Raw genomic sequence first — 25945 nt, forward strand, 5'->3', positions numbered from 1 at the left:
TTGACTCGGACCAGGATGGCCATCCATCCTAGCTGCACTACGTATCCCGGCCTCGGGAAGAATCAGAGCCAACGTAGTTCGGTGCCCTATTCTAAACTACGATGCCTAAAACTCTAGGACCGCTATCCTAGACTCGATCCACTAGACTCGACTGATGTTTAAAGCTTTTTGTGCGATTGCTTAAATTCAACTGGATTGTAATTTTTAGGACTCTATATGCCCTAACTAATGCAAGTTGATTAGCCTTAAGCTAATGCAGGTGGGCCCTATATCCCATGTGTATCTAGGCTGTGCATTCTAAGGAAAACCATGGGTTGACTATATGCTTCCTAGTCTAGCCATCGGTTCGACTAAACGTCTAACCGATCGACTTGAGGCCTCCTAACTCTAGGGACACTCACACGACAGGACACACCACATCAATACAAATCAAGACCGACTCCTAACTCTAAAACACCCTAAATATCTAGGACAGACTCCTAACTCTAGGGGAAGATCTTTTTGAAAAGGTTTTGAAGTTTTTTGTATTTTTTTGGAGGTTTTGAAGTTTTTTGTATTTTGGGAATATTTGAAATGTTTATTTTCAAAGGTTTGGCTGGACCTGGGATGTGGACCCCAAGCTGCACTACGTACCCCTCAGCTAGGGATCAAGCCATCCGTAGTTCAGACTGATTTTCCTAACTACACTCTAATGACTCGAGATTTTTGAGATTTTTGATTTTTCAGATGTTTTTGAATTTTTCGACACAAGAGGACAAAATCCTATCATCATACGGGTAGGGAGACTTCTGGAATCCCGCAAAGGTTGGATAGCATCCTATGCTTTGCGGGGGAACGAATAGGAAAATAACTCGGCAAGGGTTGGACAGCATCCTATACCTTGCAGGAGCGGGTAAAGATCACGACTTGATGAGAGGATGGACAGAATCCTAACCCCTATGATGATAGGAAAAACTCCTGGACTGACTGAAGGACTGACTCCTGTGCTGAAGACTGTTATAATTACTATTTATAATTACTATACAAAATTACTATTCAAAATACTATTCATAATTACTATTTATAGGTACTATTCAAAACTACTATTCATAATTACTATTTATAAGTACTATTCAAAACTACTATTCATAATTACTATTTATAAGTACTATTCAAAACTACTATTCACAGTAGGACTCGTTGATGAGGGACCCGCTGTTGTGGGACCCGCTGCGGGACCCGTTGTGGGACCCGTTGTGGGACCCGCTGTGGGACCCGCTGTGGGACCCGCTGATATGGGACCCGCTGATGTGGGACCCGCTGTGGGACCCACGGATGTGGGACCCGCTGTTGTGGGACCCGTTGTGGGACCCGTTGTGGGACCCGCTGTGGGACCCGCTGATATGGGACCCGCTGATGTGGGACCCGCTGATGTGGGACCCGCTGTGGGACCCACGGATGTGGGACCCGCTGTTGTGGGACCCGTTGTGGGACCCGTTGTGGGACCCGTTGTGGGACCCACTGTTGTGGGACCCGCTGGGACCCGCTGTGGGACCTACTGATGTGGGACCCGCTGTAGGACCCGTTGTGGGACCCACTGTGGGACCCGTGTAGTGCAAAGAATGAATAATTAAAAAAAAAAATGAACTTACGCCACAAGAGATCCAGGAAGGTGTTGACAGAGTCGTGCTTGTGTGGGGCCCGCTGATGTGGGACCCTCTGATGTAGGACCCGCTGATGTGGGATCCGCTGGAGGTGGGGCCCGCTGGAGGTGGGGTGGAGGAGATGTGGATGCCGGTGGAGCTCCAGTGGTTGGTTGGGAGGATGCCGGAGAAGGTGGTGGTGATCGGTGGATGGCCGGTCGGAGATGGGTTTGGCCTCGCCGGATTCCGGCTGGATTGCCGGAGGAGAAGACTCTCTCTCTCTCTCTCTCTCTCCCTCTCTCTCTCTACAGATCTCTCCTCTCTCTCTCTCTCTCTCTCTCCCCTCTGCAGATCTCCCTCTCTCTCCCTCTCCCCTCTGGTTTTTCCCCTTTTCTTTTTCTCTGGTTTTTCCTCTTTTTTTTTTCTCTCTGGTTTTTCCCTTGCTGTTTTCCCACCCGTTTTTTTTTCTTTTTTGTTTTCTTTCTTTCTCTGCGAGAGAGAGAGATCAGAAGACCCATGATGACGAGTCATCATGAGGGGAGAAAATGAGAGTCTTTTGTCCCCCTCTTGTCCCCCCTAATTCCCTTAAATTTTGCAAAAAAATAAATAAAAAAATAGAAAACAATTTTCAAATGGCATCGGATGCCATACGAAAACCAAAACTACTCATTACGCCCATTTTTAAAAACGAAGAAAATGATGACCGTCCTTATTCTCTCTTTGACCACATAAGCGGGTCCCACAACAGCGGGCCCCACACAAGCGGGCCCCACGCAAGCGGGTCCCACATCAGCGGGCCCCACATCAGCAGGTCCCACACAAACGGGCCCCACAAAAGCGGGCCCCACAAAAGCGGGTCCCACACAGGCGGGTCCCACACAAACGGGTCCCACACAAGCGGGCCCCACATTCTCTTTTGCTCGGATTAATTTCATTCATTTTCCGTCTGACCTCGGGATTTTATTCGAATATGCGGGTTTAGGGCCTTGTCAAAATGGGGTGTCTACAGATGCCCCTCTTTGGCAGAGTGTGCTTGTCGCGCGAATGTCAAAGCTGAACAGACAACACATTTTGACTGGCCCAAAATTTATTTTACAAAGATTGAACTCGTGGAGGGAATAGATGTCTCAGGGGTCTCACTCGAATTGGAGGGAAGGGATGCCTCAGGGGTTTTGAATGAAAAGGATTTTGATTATTGGCTTGATGCTCTCAAAGATGCTCTCAGAGAGACTTTCGTTTTAAAATTTCACATTCAACATGACTTAATATTAATTTGGTGAAATGCTGGACACATAACTCAGCATTCAAAACATATTGGTGAGATAGCCTCCCACCAGAGAAATAACTCGAGTAACACATCGGTCACACTCGAGTAACACATCGGTCACACAGGTATTCCTGACTCCGCACTTGGGTGACGGCACACTGTGGAACGACGGACCATGACTTGACAACAAAATAACTAGAGAGAGTTGTTGTCCAGCTTTTCACCAAATTAGACAAGGAAGAACAACAGTTGAATGAAAATTTTGATCAGGGGTCCATGGTAATAAGCCATGAAGAGCCTTGCAGAAAACGAGGGTCCACGGTGGTGAACCGTGAAGAGCCAAGCAAACGGGAATCGAGGGTCCATGGTAGTAAGCCACGAAGAGCCTCGCGGAACGAAATTTATTTATATTTTTTTATTTTTAGGAAACTAGAAATCGAGGGTCCACGGCAACAAACCGCGAAGAGCCAAGCCATAATCCGGGGTCCGTGGTAATAAGCCACGAAGAACCTTGCAAGAAAGATATTGAGTGATTAATGGATTAGAAAAACTGAGAATCAAGGGTTCATAGCCATAAGCTATGAAGAGCCAAGAAGTAATCGAGGGTCCACAGTGACCAGCCGTGAAGAGCCACGCAATGAATCTAGGGTCCATGGCAAGAAACCATGAAGAGCCCAGCAGAAAGGAATTTAGGGTCCACGGCAATACTCCGTGAAGAGCCAAACATTGAATTTGGGGTCCATGACAATAAGCCATGAAGAGCCCAACATGCAGAAACAAATGATATGTAAAAGATATGAATGTAAAGACTATGAATAGTGGGTCCATGATATTTCTGGAAGGACATATCACGAAGAGCCAATCGGGGAGCATGGGTCCATAGTATACCTGAATGGTAGACCATGAAGAGCCAAGAAGTAATCGAGGGTCCACGGCAACAAACCGTGAAGAGCCACGCAATGAATCTAAGGTCCATGGCAAGAAACCATGAAGAGCCCAGCAGAAAGGAATCAAGGGTCCACGGCAATACTCCGTGAAGAGCCAAACATTGAATTTGGGGTCCATGACAATAAGCCATGAAGAGCCCAACATGCAGAAACAAATGACATGTAAAAGATATGAATGGAATGACTATGAATAGTGGGTCCATGATATTTCTGGAAGGACATATCACGAAGAGCCAATCGGGGAGCATGGGTCCGTAGTATACCTGAATGGTAGACCATGAAGAGCCAAGAAGTAATCGAGGGTCCACGGCAACAAACCGTGAAGAGCCACGCAATGAATCTAAGGTCCATGGCAAGAAACCATGAAGAGCCCAGCAGAAAGGAATCAAGGGTCCACGGCAATACTCCGTGAAGAGCCAAACATTGAATTTGGGGTCCATGACAATAAGCCATGAAGAGCCCAACATGCAGAAACAAATGACATGTAAAAGATATGAATGGAATGACTATGAATAGTGGGTCCATGATATTTCTGGAAGGACATATCACGAAGAGCCAATCGGGGAGCATGGGTCCGTAGTATACCTGAATGGTAGACCATGAAGAGCCAAGAAGTAATCGAGGGTCCACGGCAACAAACCGTGAAGAGCCACGCAATGAATCTAAGGTCCATGGCAATAAGCCACGAAGAGCCTAGAATGAAATTTGGGGTCCATGACAATAAGCCACGAAGAGCCCAACAAGAATAACAAGTAATGGAGATGAATGAAATGAGCATGGAGAGCGGGTCCATGATATATCCTAAAGGACAGATCACGAAGAGCCATTCAGGGAGCAAGGGTCCATGATGTGCCTGCCTGACAAACCACGAAGAGCCTTGGAAGGACAGTGATATTGCTGAGAATTGATTGATTTCGAATGATGATTTTTTTTTTTTTTTTTTTTTTTTTTTAGACTGATTGCCTCTTGCCGAGGAAATTGGGAGTATGAGTTCCTTGCTGAGAATTGGACTCAGATAACTTGCAGGGATTTGGATATTGACCATTTTTTCTGATTTTGCCGGGGATTGAAGGCTGCGCGAGCAAATTCTAGACTCCGCTTGGGAAACTGATTTTCTTAGAGAATTGACTCTTCTGAAGAGAGGACTCAACTGAGGAGTTTAGAGGTTAGGCTTGAGATGTGCTTGTACCCCTCTTATCCTTACTTGCTTGAGACATTGTTACTGATTGCCTTTGTGCGCTTGACATCTTTTATGACGCAAGTCATAAAAGATGCCCCTAGTATATTGTGTTTCCATGACAGGAGTTTTAAGAAGGCAAGACAATGATGGTTGAAGAAAAGATGTTTCGTTTCATGAAGGCTTGAGGATGCAAAGTTTTTTTTTTTTTTTTTTTTGTATGGAGAGAATAGGACAATAACCATGATGGCTGAGTCTGAAAATCTCTTCTTTCGCATGGCTCACTTTTGGAGGCTTAAGGTCTCGGGTAGGTTTGAACAAGATATCTCTTGCCCCTTCTGATACCTAAACCAGGATTTACTCTGAATTTTCTTTGCATTTTGGAGGACACGCTCCCATTCTTCCAGCACCCGACAGTTTGGACTTTGCAAGGAGAGGGAACACAAATATGAAGGAGGAACAGATTTCCAAGGACTCAATCAAAGAAGACTCTTATTGCTCGAAGGACTCGACTCGCTTTCGACTTCGCTCTTGGATCTGATGTGTCATTTTTTAAGGGTATGGCTTAGTCACTCTTAGAGTATTTCGAAGACCGTGTCAAGAGGCACTACTCTCCTTTTTCGGTGTTTATGTCATGATTATTATCCCTTTCGGATTGCTCGGTTTCAATGCCCCCAGTTTAGAAGAATGTTAAAGTAAGCTTGCTGGCACAACTTGGACTTCGAGATTTTACCCTGGTTGAAGACTGTTTCTCCACCTCAGTGATTCACTTTTTGTTGGAAGTCGTTGCCATTGACCAGATTGCCTTTTCAGGTTTTCAATCTGACGGACCGCTTGCCCTAACTTTGGCCTGGTTCGCCCTTTCGGGTTTTCAATCCAGCGGGCCTGCTACCCTAACTTTTGCCTAAGCTGACTTTTCAGTTGTCAACTTAGCGGGTGAATGACCCTAAATTTTGCCTAGACCGCCCTCCCGGGTTTTCAGCCTAGCGGGTCTTCAGACTCCATCATTTTTTTTTTCTTTCATTTCTTTCTGTTTTTGCTTTCAATTGCCTTGAACCTTTGCTCGTTTCACCAGAAGAACTTTATAGGTAGGCTCGGGTTCAAAAGGGGTAGATATCAAAAGTTCAAACGATTTGGACCGAATCTGGTCTTGCCAGACTACCTACGTACCCCAAAAATGGAGGATCAGATCCGCGTAGTTCGTTTTGGGTTTACAATGAATGGTTTATCTTTTTAGCTTCAAAAGTTTGAAAAAGGGGACGATTTAGCTTTTATCCCCAAGGATTTGACCGAACCTGAGTTGATCAGGTTGCCTACGTACCCCCGAAGAGTTGGGGATCAGGTCCGCGTAGTTCGGGTCGAAATGCCCCTGGTTTGCGGGTGTTTGAAAAGAATGTTTGATTTTGTTGAGGCTCAAAGGTGTTTGCAAAAGGATTTTTCAAACTTGGGATTTTTGGCGTTTAAAGCGCAGGCGTCCAATGATGGCCTTCTGGTGTTTTGGCATACAAGCTTTTTGAATGGCTAAGGTTCAATGGCTTTGAACTTTTTTCTCTCTTTTTTTTTTTTTAGGAGTCTGGCGGCATTTCCTGGCAAGACTTCATCTGTACTGCGCAAACTTGACTGATTGAATTCCCACTTTGTCTTTGGGATCTTGCACTGATGCTCAGTATTCTAAGACTCAGGGTCTTCTCTATATGCTGAAGATGCTTTAAAACCGACTCAAATTCTCGGGATTCTGATATTTCTAAGGAGTTGACGTGGGGCATGCTCCCTTCTCCTTTCGTCTCTGGATTCTATCTTTCTTTTTTTGTTCATTTGAAATGCGGGAATGCCCTTACCCTTTGATTACTTTGACTTAGAATTCCATCGTAATGTATAGCCCAAGTATTCTTTTTGGGGTTCATGTTCTATGCTCATGACTTTGTTGTCCGAAAGTCTTCTCTCAATTTTTCATTAACTTCACTTGATATCTGGTATTCTTCGTTTGAAATTTTTGCTTTTCCACCCGATGTCTGAAGCTGAGGGTGACTTACGTTGAACAATGCCAAGACACGCTTCCGGTTTATCCTCATAGGACCAAGCAACACTTATTTGAACCCTCTAAATAGATTTATCGATTCTTTGCGCTCTTCGGGAGATTTTGCCAATCCTTATTTCCCGAGTTTCGGATTTGGATACCACTATCCACGGTATCGATTTCATCTTCGAGTGGCTTTGCTCGACGCTCTTCCCCTCGTTTGATCAGCTTTCAAATCTCGAGGAGAATTTCATCGGCATCCTCGTCTGAGGAGGGTGTCTTAATTTGTTTATTAACATTAGATCCAAGAGTGAACATATACAAGAATACCGACGACACTGGAATCAAATGTTCGTTGCATTGAATGTTTGAAGTACATACATTGATTTTTGACGCGCCACGATAGGCTCTCCATCAAATTCAACAAAAGATGGGACATTGGCTCACAATGAGAGAGACCACAAAACACGACATACTTAGAATTGATATTGACATGGTTAGACTTACCAACTTTGACAGGAGGGTCGGTATACACACTTCAAAGCAAATTTCAAAGATGGGACACTTCATCGGAGGCAACGGATTGGCGCTGAAAGTTCAAGGGCAACGTGCCTTCATTAATGATGATAATGATTTGAGAGAGCAATCCTGGAGTTAGAATCTCAGAAGGGAGGGCCTCTCAAGTTTCTGTTGATCCAGCTTAAATTGTCCTTTAGCACCTGACAATGGCAAGGCTTTCTCTGGTATAATGTTTTCAAGGAGTTCAAGCTCTGACATTTTTCTTTTCCCTTCCTAATCATTTTCCAGCCCAGAGGCGGTACAGGTAAAGGTGGTAAGATATGTGAAGGGTTGAATGGGTGAAATGGTTCCCATGGTGGGTGAAAGAAGTGCAACATGGTTATGTGCAGGGTTCTCAGAAGCATTTGAGTTCAAGAAGAATGAGGGAATCCCTGTCTACCAGGTAGCGGGCTAGACCAAGCGAGTTTAGAGATGAAAGCTTTTTTGGGGTTGATGGTAGACGAGTGACTAAGACTCCTGTCATGGACATCATAAACACTAGGCTCAATGAGAATTAATCGCATGACAATGTAATGTGCAAGTTGAAGCAAAAGGTAGCACAAACACATCCTCCCCTTGGATAAAAATCCGACAGCATAACAACTGTACATGAAGATGTGGTACGGCAAGTACATGGTTCGTCAACAAGCCTAAAAGGATGATGACCACACTTAAGGTATTTGGAAAAAATTCGGCAGCATAACGGCTATACCAGGAGATGTGGTAAGGTAAGCACATGGTTGTCAACGAACCCAAAAGGAGAATGATTACGCTCAAGGGTTCTGAAAAAAAATTGGCAGCATAACGGCTATACTAGGAGGGTCTCAGCAACTAAACATGAAGAGTATGCCGTCATGGTCAAGATAAAGCAGGGCTCTCAGCAAGAACACACTCCGATAATGATAATGGCAAGATAGACTCATAATCGACATGCGGAGTACACCTGATCAGGATCAATCAAATGATCAAGCACATGGGAGATAGATCATGGCTAAAAGAGCCAAGCATCTGATGATAATCCATAGAATGGAGAGAGAGGAATAATTGATTAGATTATGAAGGAAAACTTAACTAGGAAGTAAACCCTAATCTAATAACAAATATGTATACACATATATACATCCTAACCAGGGACACCAACCCTAGTCTAATCTAGCGGAGTCAAGGAGGTCTCGACTCGTGACAGACTGATGAGTGTACTAGGACCGCGCTGTAGCCACGCAAGGTGAGCTACCCTAGTCTACAAATTGGACAAGGCTCCTAACTCTAGGCTTCACATGTGTAAGCAACATATGTTCGTCCTATATGAGTACAATATAGATGTATATAAACACGGGTACTTCCTAGTTGGTTTTCACTAAGCCAGTAAGTATATACATAATATATAAAACAAAGTAGGGCTCCGGACTCAATCTATCGGGTACTATGCGTATGAAACATACTTAATATGTATAACTCAAGTGCACCGAGTGTTATACATAGTATGCTTCATTGCTCATCGGCTGCTGTAAACACAAGTGCACCGAGTGTTTACGGCTGCAGCGCTGGCGCATAGCTTGGAAATAGATTCAACAGCACCATCAGGGTGTAATGACATCCCAGTCGGGCACGCATTGAATCTATCCCGTGGAGCCAATAATGAAAAACAAATAAAAAACAATGAAAGGAATAAAAAATATGATAATGCATGATGTGTAGTGTGTGAATCCCATGTTTTAATTACGCACCTATCTGGTGCCCCTGGATTTCTAACGATAAAGTTCCCATTTAACTTGGTTTTGACCCAAATTTCCTCAAAATTAATTAGAAATGGCATTTTTATAGAGTTAGGCAATGTTTCAAAAATTCCCCAGCAGAGTCGCCAGCCTGTGGACCCGCGATCCGAGACGGGCGTGGAGGACGGGCCCCCGCGCGAGTCTCTCTAGATCGTCCACGTGAAGGAGAGCCCCACCAAGGAACTCTCGAAAGAGTGCCCCTCACAGCATGAGCGGCGATGTAAAGTGAGATACCTCTCGATTCGGGGACTAGCCCCGATTCGAGGCGTACCTTAAACAAAGAAGAGTCGCCATCCAAGGAAGTGGGCCCTGGATCCCATGCTGTGCTCTGTTGCAACGGATAACCAGAGATATAAAATAGGGTTCGTGCCTGATGACGAATGGGGAAGGGATTAGGCGCCCCCAATTCGCCCAAGTGCTAGCACCTGGTCTCTTATGCCATTTATTATTAATTTTGAAGAGTTTTGGGCGAAAATCATGCGAAATGGGAACGAATATCTCCGAGATAACGTCTAGCTAATCATGCATGTCTCGGAGATGAATAAGAAGCACACACAAAAGAAATGAAAGATATGTCGCCTAAGAATAGCTAGGTTATGAGTGCCATGCCTAATTGGTGTCTAAGTTCTGGTGGACAAGCACATGCATGTTACAGCTAAAGGTATAAGATCTGTACATAAAAATAAGAAAACACAGCAAAACACACAACACAACATGACTCGACACACGACCCGACACGACAAACCCTAGACTCTAATGCAATACTTGACTCGGACCAGGATGGCCATCCATCCTAGCTGCACTACGTATCCCGGCCTCGGGAAGAATCAGAGCCAACGTAGTTCGGTGCCCTATTCTAAACTACGATGCCTAAAACTCTAGGACCGCTATCCTAGACTCGATCCACTAGACTCGACTGATGTTTAAAGCTTTTTGTGCGATTGCTTAAATTCAACTGGATTGTAATTTTTAGGACTCTATATGCCCTAACTAATGCAAGTTGATTAGCCTTAAGCTAATGCAGGTGGGCCCTATATCCCATGTGTATCTAGGCTGTGCATTCTAAGGAAAACCATGGGTTGACTATATGCTTCCTAGTCTAGCCATCGGTTCGACTAAACGTCTAACCGATCGACTTGAGGCCTCCTAACTCTAGGGACACTCACACGACAGGACACACCACATCAATACAAATCAAGACCGACTCCTAACTCTAAAACACCCTAAATATCTAGGACAGACTCCTAACTCTAGGGGAAGATCTTTTTGAAAAGGTTTTGAAGTTTTTTGTATTTTTTTGGAGGTTTTGAAGTTTTTTGTATTTTGGGAATATTTGAAATGTTTATTTTCAAAGGTTTGGCTGGACCTGGGATGTGGACCCCAAGCTGCACTACGTACCCCTCAGCTAGGGATCAAGCCATCCGTAGTTCAGACTGATTTTCCTAACTACACTCTAATGACTCGAGATTTTTGAGATTTTTGATTTTTCAGATGTTTTTGAATTTTTCGACACAAGAGGACAAAATCCTATCATCATACGGGTAGGGAGACTTCTGGAATCCCGCAAAGGTTGGATAGCATCCTATGCTTTGCGGGGGAACGAATAGGAAAATAACTCGGCAAGGGTTGGACAGCATCCTATACCTTGCAGGAGCGGGTAAAGATCACGACTTGATGAGATGATGGACAGAATCCTAACCCCTATGATGATAGGAAAAACTCCTGGACTGACTGAAGGACTGACTCCTGTGCTGAAGACTGTTATAATTACTATTTATAATTACTATACAAAATTACTATTCAAAATACTATTCATAATTACTATTTATAGGTACTATTCAAAACTACTATTCATAATTACTATTTATAAGTACTATTCAAAACTACTATTCATAATTACTATTTATAAGTACTATTCTAAACTACTATTCACAGTAGGACTCGTTGATGAGGGACCCGCTGTTGTGGGACCCGCTGCGGGACCCGTTGTGGGACCCGTTGTGGGACCCGCTGTGGGACCCGCTGTGGGACCCGCTGATGTGGGACCCGCTGTGGGACCCACGGATGTGGGACCCGCTGTTGTGGGACCCGTTGTGGGACCCGTTGTGGGACCCGCTGTGGGACCCGCTGATATGGGACCCGCTGATGTGGGACCCGCTGTGGGACCCACGGATGTGGGACCCGCTGTTGTGGGACCCGTTGTGGGACCCGTTGTGGGACCCACTGTTGTGGGACCCGCTGGGACCCGCTGTGGGACCTACTGATGTGGGACCCGCTGTAGGACCCGTTGTGGGACCCACTGTGGGACCCGTGTAGTGCAAAGAATGAATAATTAAAAAAAAAAAATGAACTTACGCCACAAGAGATCCAGGAAGGTGTTGACAGAGTCGTGCTTGTGTGGGGCCCGCTGATGTGGGACCCTCTGATGTAGGACCCGCTGATGTGGGATCCGCTGGAGGTGGGGCCCGCTGGAGGTGGGGTGGAGGAGATGTGGATGCCGGTGGAGCTCCAGTGGTTGGTTGGGAGGATGCCGGAGAAGGTGGTGGTGATCGGTGGATGGCCGGTCGGAGATGGGTTTGGCCTCGCCGGATTCCGGCTGGATTGCCGGAGGAGAAGACTCTCTCTCTCTCTCTCTCTCTCCCTCTCTCTCTCTACAGATCTCTCCTCTCTCTCTCTCTCTCTCTCTCCCCTCTGCAGATCTCCCTCTCTCTCCCTCTCCCCTCTGGTTTTTCCCCTTTTCTTTTTCTCTGGTTTTTCCTCTTTTTTTTTTCTCTCTGGTTTTTCCCTTGCTGTTTTCCCACCCGTTTTTTTTTCTTTTTTGTTTTCTTTCTTTCTCTGCGAGAGAGAGAGATCAGAAGACCCATGATGACGAGTCATCATGAGGGGAGAAAATGAGAGTCTTTTGTCCCCCTCTTGTCCCCCCTAATTCCCTTAAATTTTGCAAAAAAATAAATAAAAAAATAGAAAACAATTTTCAAATGGCATCGGATGCCATACGAAAACCAAAACTACTCATTACGCCCATTTTTAAAAACGAAGAAAATGATGACCGTCCTTATTCTCTCTTTGACCACATAAGCGGGTCCCACAACAGCGGGCCCCACACAAGCGGGCCCCACGCAAGCGGGTCCCACATCAGCGGGCCCCACATCAGCAGGTCCCACACAAACGGGCCCCACAAAAGCGGGCCCACACAGGCGGGTCCCACACAAACGGGTCCCACACAAGCGGGCCCCACATTCTCTTTTGCTCGGATTAATTTCATTCATTTTCCGTCTGACCTCGGGATTTTATTCGAATATGCGGGTTTAGGGCCTTGTCAAAATGGGGTGTCTACAATAAGGTTTAGTCATTCTCTGTGTTCAAAAAACCCAATTTTCAGGATAAGTTTCTTCATTGCTTTGAAAAATGCTACTTAAATATATTTTTTACCAAATAAAAAGGAGGAGAGGGTTCTCGTACCTGAAACGGAAAAAAAGTCGGAGGGAGAGTTGGGTAACCGTTAGAATAGGATTAGCCTTTTTCTCCAGAGGAACCGTTTTTCTGTAGATAGCTACAACAGGGAAATTATAAAATGTTTCTGAAAAGCCACAACGGTTTGGGTTTTTTGTGTTAAAAAAAAGGGACAGATGCGGTTTGCAAGGGGGTGCCTCGTGGCACACCCTCAGCATACCACATCCAGCTTTATATAGATAGTATAGATTACCAGAAATCCCTAAAATCTCTCCATCGAACCATCACTGAAAGGCAACATTAAATCCTTTGAAAATCTCCTTCCCTCAAATAAAGGCAACATCTCTCTGATGAGTGATGAGATTTTATGTGGTGTACGCTCGTATAGTCCATTATTTTTAAAAAAGTAATGTATGGGCTACGCCATAGGATGATCCAAACCGCAGTGGGGAGGGGAGGGGATGGGATGGGATGGGGATTAGATATTCCCCGCGGGGAGGGGAGGGGGATTCCCCACCAAACCCGCAGTGGGGAGGGGAAGGGGAGGGGGAAAATTCCCTGCATAGGGGAAGGGGAAGGACTAGGGGACCCCAACATCCGGCCCCGACTCGCCCCGCTGCCATCCCTAAACATGGCCGGTGAAGATTACACTCGTCCCGAGAAGTTTGACGGATTGAACTTCAAGCGTTGGCAACAACACCTATTCTTTTGGCTTTCAACTCTAAAAGTTCCCTATGTCTTGAGCACACCCAAACCTAATCCCGAAGAACATGAACCGGCTCAATCCGTTGTCAAACAAAAATGGGAAAATGATGACTTTTTGTGTCGTGGTTACATACTTAGTGCCATGACCAATTCTTATATGATGTGTATTGTGGAATGAAAACCGCAAAAGAAATGTGGGAAGCTTTAGATAAAAAGTACAAGACCGAGGATGCCGAAGTGAAAAAAAATATGTAGTTGGAAACTATCTTAGATATGAGATGGTGGATGGAAAATCCGTATTAGGGAATGCTCATGAATTCCAACTCCTTCTAAATGAAATCCTAGCCGAAGGAATTAAAATGGATGACCGTTTCCATTCGGCGGCTATTATTGATAAACTTCCTCCTTCATGGAAGGAATTTAGAAAATAAGTCTTAAACATCGGAAAGAGGAATTATCCTAAGAAGATCTCCTAGTAGCACTCTGAATTGTAGAAGAACATAGGAAACGTGATGAAAATGGCAAAGAATAGAACTCTTCTCCAAAGCCAATCTTGTTGAGACTAGTGAAAAGAAATCAAATAGAAATATTGGGTCTCATCAAAACAAGAAGAAGATGAAGAACAAAAATCACTTCAAAAGTAACAAAAATATAGACAAGAATAAGAAGAAAGAAAGTTGTTTCAATTGCGAAAAATTTGGACACTATGCTAGACAATGTTGACATCGAAAGGGGAAAGACATATCCCAAAATGTCGGAAACTCTCAAGCGAAACCCGCTCCTCAAGCCAATAGGATAGAATCCGGGACCGTTATTCATGGAACCGAAGTGAAAAAGCTTATAACTGTAGACTCTGAAGTGAACATGGTGTTCAATGTAAGTGATTGGTAGGTAGACACTGGAGCCATTGTACATGTCTGTTGTGACAAAAGTGATGGGTAACTCCTCAACGGCTAAAGTCATGGGGAAAGGGAAGGTTGATCTCAAACTTACTTCCGGCAAGGTTCTCACACTGCACTAAGTTCTCTATGTTCCAGAAGCCAGGAAGAACTTAATCTCTGGCTACTTGTTGAACAAGCACGGTTACAAGTTCGTCTTTGAATCTGATAAGTCTATCCTCACCAAAGGTGGGATGTTTGTGGGAAAGGGTTATGCTTGCGGGGGTTTATTCAAGCTCAATGTATCCATGAATGAAATCAATAAATTTTCTGAGTTTTCTGCTTATATTGTTAAATCTTATGATATGTGGCATGGTAGATTAAGACATGTAAACTTTCAATCTATAAAAATAATGATGAACTTGGATATGATTCCAAAAGTTTTCATTGAACAAAAATCAAAGTGTCAAATATGTGTTCAATCAAAATTTAACAAAAAACCATTTAAATCAATAGAAATAAATTTAGAAATCCTAGGACTAGTACATAGTGATGTATGTGACATAAATAATACTATTACTAGAGGAGGAAATAAATACTTTATAACCTTCATTGATCATAAATCAAAATTTGCAATGGTATATCTTCTTAAAACTAAAGATGAAGCTTTAGAAAATTTTGTAACCTATAAAACTGAAGTGGAAAATCAATTAGACAAAAAGATTAAAATACTTAGATCAGATCGAGGTGGTGAATACACCTCAAATGAATTTTCTCAATATTGTAGAAAATATGGAATTGTTCATGAGGTGACGACACCTTATTCTCCACAATAAAATGAAGTTGCAGAAAGAAAAAATATGACTCTAATTAAGCCATGTTAACTAGTTCAGGGCTACCACTCAGCATGTGGGGGAAGCGTTATTGTCAGCTTGTCATATACTAAATAAGATACCCTGTAAGAATGAAAATGGAACTCCATTCGAGTTATGAAAAGGTAGAAAATCAAGTCTTAAATACCTTAAAGTGTGGGGGTATTTAGCAAAAGTGAGCTTACCTCCCTCTAAGAAATCAAGATTAGGTTCTAAAACCGTGGATTGTGTGGTCATAGGTTATGCACAAAACATTGCAGCTTATAGATTTCTAGTGATGAAATTGAACATAACTCTATAGATGTAAACACTATATTAGAGTCTAGAGATGCATAATTTTTTGATGATGCGTTTCCTCTTATACAAACAAGTGTGAGTCAAACTCTAATTACCCCAAACAGAAGTTGCATCTGGTAGTCACGGTATTCCTCAAATAGAAAACCAAGAACTTAAAGGAAGAAAAAGAGGTAGAGAAGAAGGTAACCTAGAGGTAGAACCTAGAAGAAGTCTATGAGCAAAGAAAGCTACTGACTTTGGCTCTGACTTTTATACTTTCTTGGTAGAGGATGATCCAGCTAATTTTAAGGAAGCTATGTTTTCTTTAAATGCAAACATCTGGAAAGAAGTTATAAATAGTGAAATAGAATCCATTATGTCAAATAACACTATGCTAAACAAGCTACTCTGAACAGTGTTTGTGTTTGAGATGACCTGTTTGCGCACTCCACTCTGGAGTTTTCAAAATAGAACATTGTATGTTGCCCAGACAACCACTAAATTTGTCCAAATCTTGCAAGGGGTATGTTCACTGTAAATGAACATTTAGTCATCTATTTAAAGACGGGAAATGATAAATGCCCCTTTTCATCACTTGGGACACCCAACTGCATTGTACGTGGCAATCAGGTCACTCAATTTCATAAATGTGAAGTACATCAGCCCCTTTGCAGTCATACATACTGACGTGGCCCACCAGTCTACATCTCCTTATCATAGAACGAGGAGGACTCTTTCATCTGATCCAAAAGGATTTAAAACAAATCCTTGAATATCATAGCATGATTATCCAATTCCAAAGTCTAAAAAAAAGACTATATGTCGTTACATGCTGCAACTTTTAGGATTTTTTATTGCTTTGTAAAGAGTCCTAGTAAATTAGGGGTTTGGGTATTTGAGTCTTCTTAGAAGTAGAAGAACTAGTTGGGTCATGTTAGGATACGAGAAGGAGTTTGTTTTTAATTGGAAAATATAGTTTATTTATAAGCATACGTGCATGGGTTGTGGCACGAATTTTACACTTGTTTTGAAATTTGAGAATATTTTCTTCTTTCTTCATTAGAAAGTGGGTTTATCATGTTCTTCGTGGACTCAAAGAACGGCTCTTCATGGATTCGACAAGCACCCGTCTTGGATTCGAAGGTTTTATCCCGATCGGTGTTGATATTAATCAACTTCGACTCGTTCTTCGCGCTTTCACCTACGCCAGGTGGTATCCGAGCCTTGCTACTTTCCATGGCTTCCCACGGAGAACGAGAAAATCAAATAACCGTGACGGTGGAGATGTTTAACACTCTTCAGGCTACCATTAATCAAATAGAGGAGCAATTGGCACGGTTGAATTCTATTGAGCGTGAGCAGCCCTAAATCAACGAGGGTCATCGGCAATGGGACGCTCAAGCTCCAAGTCGAGTTCAACGTCCCCGCACAAGAGTTACATATTTTCCCGATGATGATTACTCTAGCGAGGAGGAATTCGACAACATCGTCCACTCAAGACATGCCCATGATGGTGTTATGCAAACAGCGGCTCGTGGTCGCGAATATCGTATTAAGGTGGATTTGCCCGAATTTAATGGCCAACTGCACATCGAAGATTTTCTTGATTGGCACGCGGCGGTCGAGAGATTTCTCGACTACAAGGATGTTCCCGAGGAGAAAAATACAAAACTCGTGGCCATCAAGCTTAAGGGTGGTGCTTTAGCATGGTGGAAACCACTACAACATTCTCGTACAAGGATAGAAAAGCGACCAATCCGGACGTGGGCACGGATGCGTTAAATTGTTCGTGAGAGATTTCTTCTCATTGATTATGATTAGGTACTCTTTCAACAATACCAAAATTGTTGCCAAGGTAGTAGATCGGTATGAGATTATACATAAGAGTTCTACCGGCTATCATATAGAAACAATATTTTGAAAACCGAGGTACAACAAGTGGCACGTTACAAAGGAGGTCTTCATCAGCTAATCTATGATCAAATCGCTCTCCACCCAATTTGGACATTGTCTGAGGCGGTAAAGATGGCGGAACAAGTTGAGACCATGTTCAACCTTTCGCCTTAGAAGGATTTTTACGTGAGTCAAACCGTGATAGAGACATCGAAGATGGCGATGCCGACTATGAAAGAGAAGGTGGTTTTGGATCTTCATGTTGGGATAAACAAGTCTAGCCAAGCATTCCCGACCGGAGGAAGAGGACGTGGAGATGGTCATTCTACTTCAACAACGACCCAAATTCCACGGCTGGATCCGTATGAGTCACAATACGAGCAGCGGATCATATACTTCAAGTGCAACCAAGTGGGTCCCAAATCCAATGAGTGTCCCAAACGTGGTCGGCATACTACAAATCTAATTGTTGGTGATGAACATGAAGAAACTGAAGAAGACCATGAAGAGAAAAAAGATATAGAAGATCTCATTCCTACTACTTGTGCTCCTGGACAATCTTTTGTAATGCATCAAGTTATGTGCACATTAAAAGTAGAGGAGTTCACACAACACAACAATCTCTTCAGATGCAAGTGTACGGTCAAAGAAAGGGTTTGCAACGTCATCATTGATGGAGGTAGCATGGAGAATTATGTATCAAGAGACATGGTGAAGAAACTGACGTGAAAGACAGAAAAGCACCCTATTCCCTACAAGCTTGGTTGGATTTCAAAGGGTAACGAAAAGAAGGTAACCAAACATTGTGATATTCCTTTTGAAATTGGTGCTTTTAAAGATGAAGTTCTTTGTGATGTTATCAATATGGATACATGTCATCTTTTGTTGGGGAGGCCTTGGCAATTTGACAGGGATTCAATTCATAAGGGAAGAGATAATGTATTTGTTGTTCGTCAAAACAACAAGAGTTATGCACTTCAACCTTTGGCGGATGAGAAGGACCCCAAAGCTTCTCAAGTGGGGAGGCAATCATGTCTGATGATAAAGGAAGCCCTTGCTAAATCCAAGAAGGAGGAGAAGAAGAAAATACATAAAGGTGTCAAGAAGAAGCAAAAGAAGCCAATTGAAGAAGCTAATGTATGGTACAATGGAGAAAAGGCCAAGCATCAACATGAGAAAGTTTTTGAGGTTGGAGATGCTACAATGATGCCACCATTGAACTCGAGATCGAGTTCTTTTTAAGTGGAGGGGACTGACGTGGCTCACCAGTCCACATCTCCTTATCATAGAAGGAGGATGACTCTTTCATCCGATCCAAAAGGATTTAAACAAATCCTTGAATATCATAGCATGATTATCCAATTCCAGAGTCTAAAAAAAAGACTACATGTTGTTACATGCTGCAACTTTTTTGGATTTTTTTATTGCTTTGTAAGGAGTCCTAGTAAATTAGGGGTTTGGGCATTTGAGTCTTCCTAGAAGTAGAAGAAGTAGTTGGGTCATCTTAGGATATGAGAAGGAGTTTGTTTCTAATTGGAAAATATCGTTTATTTATATGCCTAGGTGCATGGATTGTGGCACAAATTTTACACTTGTTTTGAAATTTGAGAATATTTTCTTCTTTGTTCATTAGAAAGTGGGTTTATCTTGTTCTTCGTGGACTCAAAGAACGACTCTTCATGGATTCGACGAGCACCCTTCGTGGATTCGAAGGCTTTATCCCGACCGGTATTGATATTAATCAACCTCGACTCGTTCTTCGCGCTTCCGACTACGCCACATACAAAGTAGATGGGTGTCCCAAGTGATGAAAAGGGGCGCATTTATCATTTTTTGTAATCAAAATATGCTGGTGACCATGAAAAATTATTCCATGAAATATTCGTAGGGCCAATTGTGTGAAAAGAGCTTAGAAGATGGGAGATGAGGGACTTGAGAGGGAGTGGAGAGCAGCGAGAGACTGGGGAGCGCAAGAAGAGAGCATGAGAAATTGCTAAAAACAGTGAAAAATACCCTACTTCAAATTGGTTTTTTTCCGGTTTTTAAGGGAATTTTCATGCTCCCACACTCTCTAATCTCACCCTCTCCACCTATCTCCTGTCTCTCAAAACTGGCCTACCTAATATTCCAAGGAAATAGATTTTCATTCTTTTCAAACGGGAAATGATTTCTGCGCTCCAACATTTTGATAAACATGAGCTCCAAGTTTTGTCGTGTAGTATTTAAAGGGCTGTCAGAGGAATATTACGGTTCTCAAAAAGCTCTTAAAGCCCTTTAAATACTACACGACAAACAAGTGGAGCTCATGTTTATCAAAACATTGGAGCGCTGAAATCATTTCCCTTTTCAAACATGCCCTAAATGGTTTGAGATCCTAACTGCGAGCGAGACATCCAGTCATGATGATCTATTCTTTAATTTCCTTCAATATATGTAGAGGGAGAAGAATAAGAGAGTGAGAGACATGTTTTTAAATATGATTATTTGCAAATGATGGTTATAATAGGTTCTAGAAATGACATAATTAAGGCCTCCAAAGCGGCCTTAATGTCCCATTTGCAAATAAGATTAACTTTAAAAAATTTACTTCCGAATAAGGATAATTTTGGTGGCATCCAAAAAGTGCCTCATACCTGGTTGAGATGTCGATGGAATGTTTATTGAGGTATCATAGGGTGTCAACAATCACATGTGTACACTCATGACCCATCAACAACATCAAAGCCATCCATTCCCATTTAGATGACTCCCATAGTTTCCTCGGTGGAAACATACAGATTTGTTTAAGTGCTTCAAGGTATATAAATAAAATAAAAAAGGAAAAAAATAACACTTAATATAGGTTTACAATTAATTTATTTATTTTAAAATTGTATTAAAAAAGGCCTATTAGCTCAGTTGGTTAGAGCGTCGTGCTAATAACGCGAAGGTCGCAGGTTCGAGACCTGCATGGGCCATAAATGTTTCTTTTTTCAAGAAACAGATGGGCATGGAAGATAAGTGAAGGGTGGGCCCTCCCCACCCTCCCATCATCCATGAAATTCCCTCAACTTTGCTTCTTTATTAACTTATAAACCTAACAAATCCTATTCATTGAATGTGGTAAGAGAAGGTGTAGGGATGGAACCCGGCTTCAAAGCTTTCTAAGCAGGTTTATGTTTCTTTAGAATCAATTCCATCCAATCAATCATTTCAGAACTATAAGCATATTTTATGTCTAAGATCTCTACAAGGAAAATCTTATCATTTGCCCCCCTCAGCTAATCAAACAACTCATCTCTACAAGTCATAAGATTTCCTCCACCTGGGTGATAACACTAACCCTGGGTCCACAATGGATGCAACATTGTACGTGTCCAAATGGTGACTTTGAAACTATAAAATAATTGGGCTCGGATTATGTCGGTAGTGATTTAGGTTTATTATAAGTTCAATCTTAAAACTTTATTAAGAGAAGACATGGCAAGATCTAAGAATGTTTATTGTTAGAATAATGAGTAGATAGGAAGGAATAATACAATCCTAGGGTTAAGCAAAACCATGCTTTTTCTTTAGCAAGCAACTTTATATGGTGGGGCCGGGGCTATCATTTGTTAATCCAGGGCCTTTCATCGGATGAAGAATTTCTCTGGTGGGGACCCTAAAAAGGGGAATGATATTCCCCCCTCCCCCCCGGGAAAAATCCCCCATCTAACGTTACATTCTAAGGTTGAAAGGCAAAGAAAAACGTTAAAGGAGGTGAATTTATCCTCAAGTAGTAACCATTCTCACAGAAACCGTTTGTGGGGGGGTCGGGGTGGCGGGCGTGGTGGAGATTATTTCCCCCTAATAAATATTATTGAATTTCAAGGGCGATTACTCAATCCTATGAGGCCTTGTCCCTTTTGCAGTTATTTGGGAGATTTTGCTTGAATGAAATGCTCGAATTTTTTAGGATAAATGTTCTTCCTTGTACCTTCTAGCTAGGAAGATCAAATACAATGTGGCTATGTGGGCTGGTCATCATCAAGATTTATGGGGTTATTCCGTTGAGTACATTATTAGGAATTGGAAGACGATCTCGTCAGGCCCCGTCGCAAAGAGGAAGATATCAGCTTTGTGGAAACTTCGTTCCCCCAATACTCTTAAACTCAATGTTTATGGTTGCTCCCTCGGCAACCCTAGCAAAGGAATTGGGGGTGTGTTCAGAGATAACAATGGCATCATCCTTCTTGTGTTTTCAGGTCCGATTGGTTTAATAGATTCCACAGAGGCCGAGGTTCAAGACATCCACCTTGGCATTTGCATAGAGGTGTAAAACGATTCATCTAGTGTTATTTCTTGGGTTCAAGATAAGAGTGTAGGTCCATGGAGATCAGCATGTTTTTGGATGAAATTTCTACATTGTATGAAGATGGATTTATTTCTTTTGCCCATATTCCTAGAAGTGCCAATGCACATGGATTGGCCAAAAAGAGGCCTTGAGGGATTCCTTGTATGTTGGACAATCTTTGCCCATTGACATGCACTTGTAATCCCCTGTCTCTAACAATATAGTTATCTTTTGCTCCAAAAAATGCGGTAATTACTCAAGCCTCCCTATATTTTCCTAAGAAATTGTTCGGGGTTCCACGCAAAAGCAAAGATCCCACATTGGTAACGAGATGTGGATGGGGCCTGGGCACCCTCCCCTAAATGGCTAGCTTTTAAGGATGAGTTCTACCTGGGTCCCAACATAAATGACAAAAATAAAATTTTAAATCATCATAATGCCCTTTGTGACTTTTTTTTCCAATAATATAGGGTCAACTTTTAGTTTGTATTCGGGTCAGATGGGCTTTCACCAATGCATTTTTTTAACGAAAGCTCAACCCAAAACCAACCCAGTTTATACTCTTTACATCATTTGACCCTTACCAAAACTTGATTTTTTTTTTTCTGTTTAAGATACAAACATACTATCCATCTGTTGGGCCCTTCAACGATGTCATCCGCTACAAAAATCTAGGCTTGTCCATGGATTTAATTTGGATCTCAAATTTACTTCTCATGGGTATTTTCATATTTTGACACTATCCAATCGAACTCATAATACTAGAGTAGCCATAACTTGTGTCTATATCACACCCATTTAGATTTCCGCTACAATAATCTAGGCCTGTCCAAGGATTTAATTTGGATCTCAAATTTACTTCTCATGGGTATTTTCATATTTTTACACTATCCAATCGAACTCATAATACTCTAGAGTAGCCATAACTTGTGTCTATATCACACCCATTTAGATTTGGATCCGTCTATCATGTTGGTTTAGTGATATAAAATCACTTGGGTTTAACGTCTTTAAGAAGGGGAATTCTTGGAATGTGTATTTTTTTTATAAGTTAACTAAAGAGGGTTTTATCTTTAGTTGGGGTCATCATTCTAAAGAGGTGATTGAGGGCTTTTCTCTAAAACAGGGTGTTGGCAGGATTTTGACCATTGCTGGAGAGGTAAGGGTTTCAACTCTTGTTTGTAATTTCCCATCGTTCATAGTGAATTTCTACTTGCCGGATTGCCCATGGAGTAGGCCAAATGCCGAACCACGTAAATCTCTTGTGTCGCTTGTTTACTTGTTTGCTTTCTTTATTTCGCTACACTATTGGTTTGTTGCAGACAATTGTTTCGGCTAATTCCGTGGGTTACCGGAGGCTATTTAGTATTGTTTGCTTGGAGTAGTTTCTCGTACTGAATTTCTAGCCGCGGCGGGGTCTTGCCGCAGCATATCCCACCCATTTAGATTTGGATCCGTAGGAATGTCCAAGTTTGCTAATAGGCCTTCAGAAAATGCCCAATCAATGGCCTCCAGATGTGTAACTAAAAGCAAAATAATCATCAATCCATATTCAATATGGAAAGAATCAAATATCAAACAATTAGTCCATGTTTGCGGCCATGAAATTGTTTCAGGGAAAATTAGTTTACAAGTGGTGGGAGAGGGAGAAAATTTGAGAGAGTGGGCATAGGTAGATGGTGCTAAGTGTCTGGAAAATAGGAAAAAAGAACCCCTATTTTGAGTAGAAATTTTCTTTTCCCCGTTTTCAGTTCGTCTAAGTTATGATAAAATCATTTTGAATGAGTTAAAAGGATAACATAAGAATTAGGCTACTAAAGCCATGGATTAAGCAGAGAGACTTGAAAATGACCATGGGATGAAATTTGACAAAATTATACCATTCAAATGCTAAGATTGCCCTCTGGCACCTTCTCTCCTCCACCTACATACATCAAATACCACCGAAACTTGTGGCGTTCCAGCTATTCCAAGAATCCCGAATAACTAGTCTTTGCTAGAAGTTAGTTAGCTAGCTATCTTATTTATCTCTTAGTTGTCTTTTAATTATGTTTTATTTTGATTGGTTGTTATTGTAGAGTCCTAGTTGGCCTGGAGTTAAGAGCACTGTGATCATTTATATGGCCTGATCTCTTATGAAAGGAATAAGTTTTCTGCTTATTTTTATGGTCTTGTACTTGGGCCGGTTCTATCAAACCTAGACACCAGTAAGAGGCGTCTTGATGGGCGTTTTTCACTGCTGCGGGGGGGAGGGGGGGTGGTTTGGGGATTCACAGAATAGAAGATGGGAAATTTGTTTGTTTTTTTAACGGGGTCTTCAAATGTTACGAAAATGCAAAATGCCCTTCATAGACTGACATAAATGAACAAATTAGGGTACTTTTATACAATGAGGCTCTCTATTTGGATATGGGACGCTCCATCAGATTTTGTAGCTACCTGTTGAGAAAATCCGTCGGGCAAATCCGATCTGATCGTTCACAAATTAAAGAAGCATACATCTATGGGCGAGAAACATGATCTCCCACTATGAGAAAAACAATATACAAGGATTACATTGGATTAAACCCAAACACATAAACCCGCAACCCTTTCCTTGCTTCTCTCACCCAAGACTGTACACAAGAGTAACCCATAGAAAACCCCTACCCAAGAGAAAAACACAAGAGAAAAACCCAAGAAGAAAACCCACAAGAAGAACCCAAGAAAAACTCTCTTCCCTCTGCTCTTCTCTCTTCTCTCTTCTCTCTCCCCTCTCTCTTTCTCTCATTACCTCTCTTGTTTTAGCTGCATGCCTCAAGTCTCTTGCCAAACACCCTTCACCTAAGTGACTTGCACCTTTTGTAATTAGGTTTCCTAAAACCTAATAGCGCAACCTTTCCATTTTCCCTTCTATTACCATTTCCCATCACTAGTAGGAAACAAGGCAACTTTTCAACAATGTCCACCATGGCTTGTTTTCCATCCACGTGAAGAGAATTTCTGTTGATGTCACCACTGATTTGTTGCAGCTGCAAATCCAATTGGCCTTCCGAAGTACGAGCTACACACCTTCGAATCATATTGGTTCTGACTTCTCTTGATTCAATTGACACGGCCAACGTATATGTGTAGCTGCCAAGGTTTTAAATTTCGACCTAAATCCGAAATTTCAGTTTTCGGTGAAGACAGAAACCGAAATTGGTTAAAGTCAAAACGTTACAAAATTTCGATCAAAATTTCGGGGAACCCGAAATTTCAGGGATTTCGTTGAAATTTGATAACGACTAAAATATTGCCTTATTTAGTTTCAATCAATTTTGAAATTTCGGCTGAAATTTCGGTTTCGGTGACGACCGAAACGCATTCTGAAACCGAAATTTGAAACCTTGGTAGCTGCCAACCAAGTTGAAACATCCAGTCAACCTTAGAGAGGGATCTCAGTCACTGGAACTGTCACCTTCTCACCATCGTCTGCAACCTAGAAACATGTCATTCCACCAACTACGAAAGGGACCCTACGCGTGCACGCATTTCCACTCCATTTCCAACTATCCATTGAGAACTTAGGAACACTAGTCATCGTGTCCTCAAGCATACGATATAATATACCACACTTCTCTCCTTTAATCCGAACCATATAGCCGCATATGATTTTCATGGCTCTACTTGCAGCCATGGTTTTAAAATTCAACCGAAATCCAAAATTTCGGGTTTTGGTCAAGACCGACAACAAATTGGAAATACCCAAAATGGTCGTTTATTTCTACCGAAATTTAATTTATCCCAAAATTTCGTCCGAAATTTAAGGGACTTCACCCAAAAATCTCGATTTCAGATAATTATTTAATATTTTCCCTAAATTTCGGTCGAAAATCTTTTCAAGATAAAATAGGCGTTATTTTGATTTCGTCAGATTTCGGCCGAAATTTTGAAATTTCGGTTACGGTAAGTACCGAAACGCATTCCGAAACCAAATTTGAAACCATGCTTGCAGTCGAATACCTACAACCCCTGGAGTCCTACTGGCCAAGTGAAACAAGATTCTATCGTATCTTTGTGACATACACCACACCACCAAAGTACGAACCACTTCATCAAACATCTTGATCTTCACCGTTCCAACTCCCGTGACGTCACATGTAGACCCGTTACCCAATGACACAACACTTTCCTTGTCTCTTAGAACGTATTAAAATATTCCCTCTTAGATC

At 42.2% G+C, this 25945-nt stretch overlaps 1 non-coding gene across 1 annotated transcript; it reads left to right on the forward strand.

The window, feature by feature from the left end:
* The first annotated feature begins 20323 nt into the window (after positions 1-20323).
* TRNAI-AAU (transfer RNA isoleucine (anticodon AAU)) lies at positions 20324-20397 on the forward strand. Its single transcript has one exon. It is a non-coding gene; the product is annotated as a tRNA-Ile (tRNA).
* Positions 20398-25945: the final 5548 nt, after the last annotated feature.

The sequence above is a fragment of the Tasmannia lanceolata genome, unplaced genomic scaffold (assembly GCF_043159265.1).
Source record: "Tasmannia lanceolata isolate RefF3 unplaced genomic scaffold, GAP_Taslan_0.1 ptg000023l, whole genome shotgun sequence".
Taxonomy (NCBI): Eukaryota; Viridiplantae; Streptophyta; class Magnoliopsida; order Canellales; family Winteraceae; genus Tasmannia; species Tasmannia lanceolata.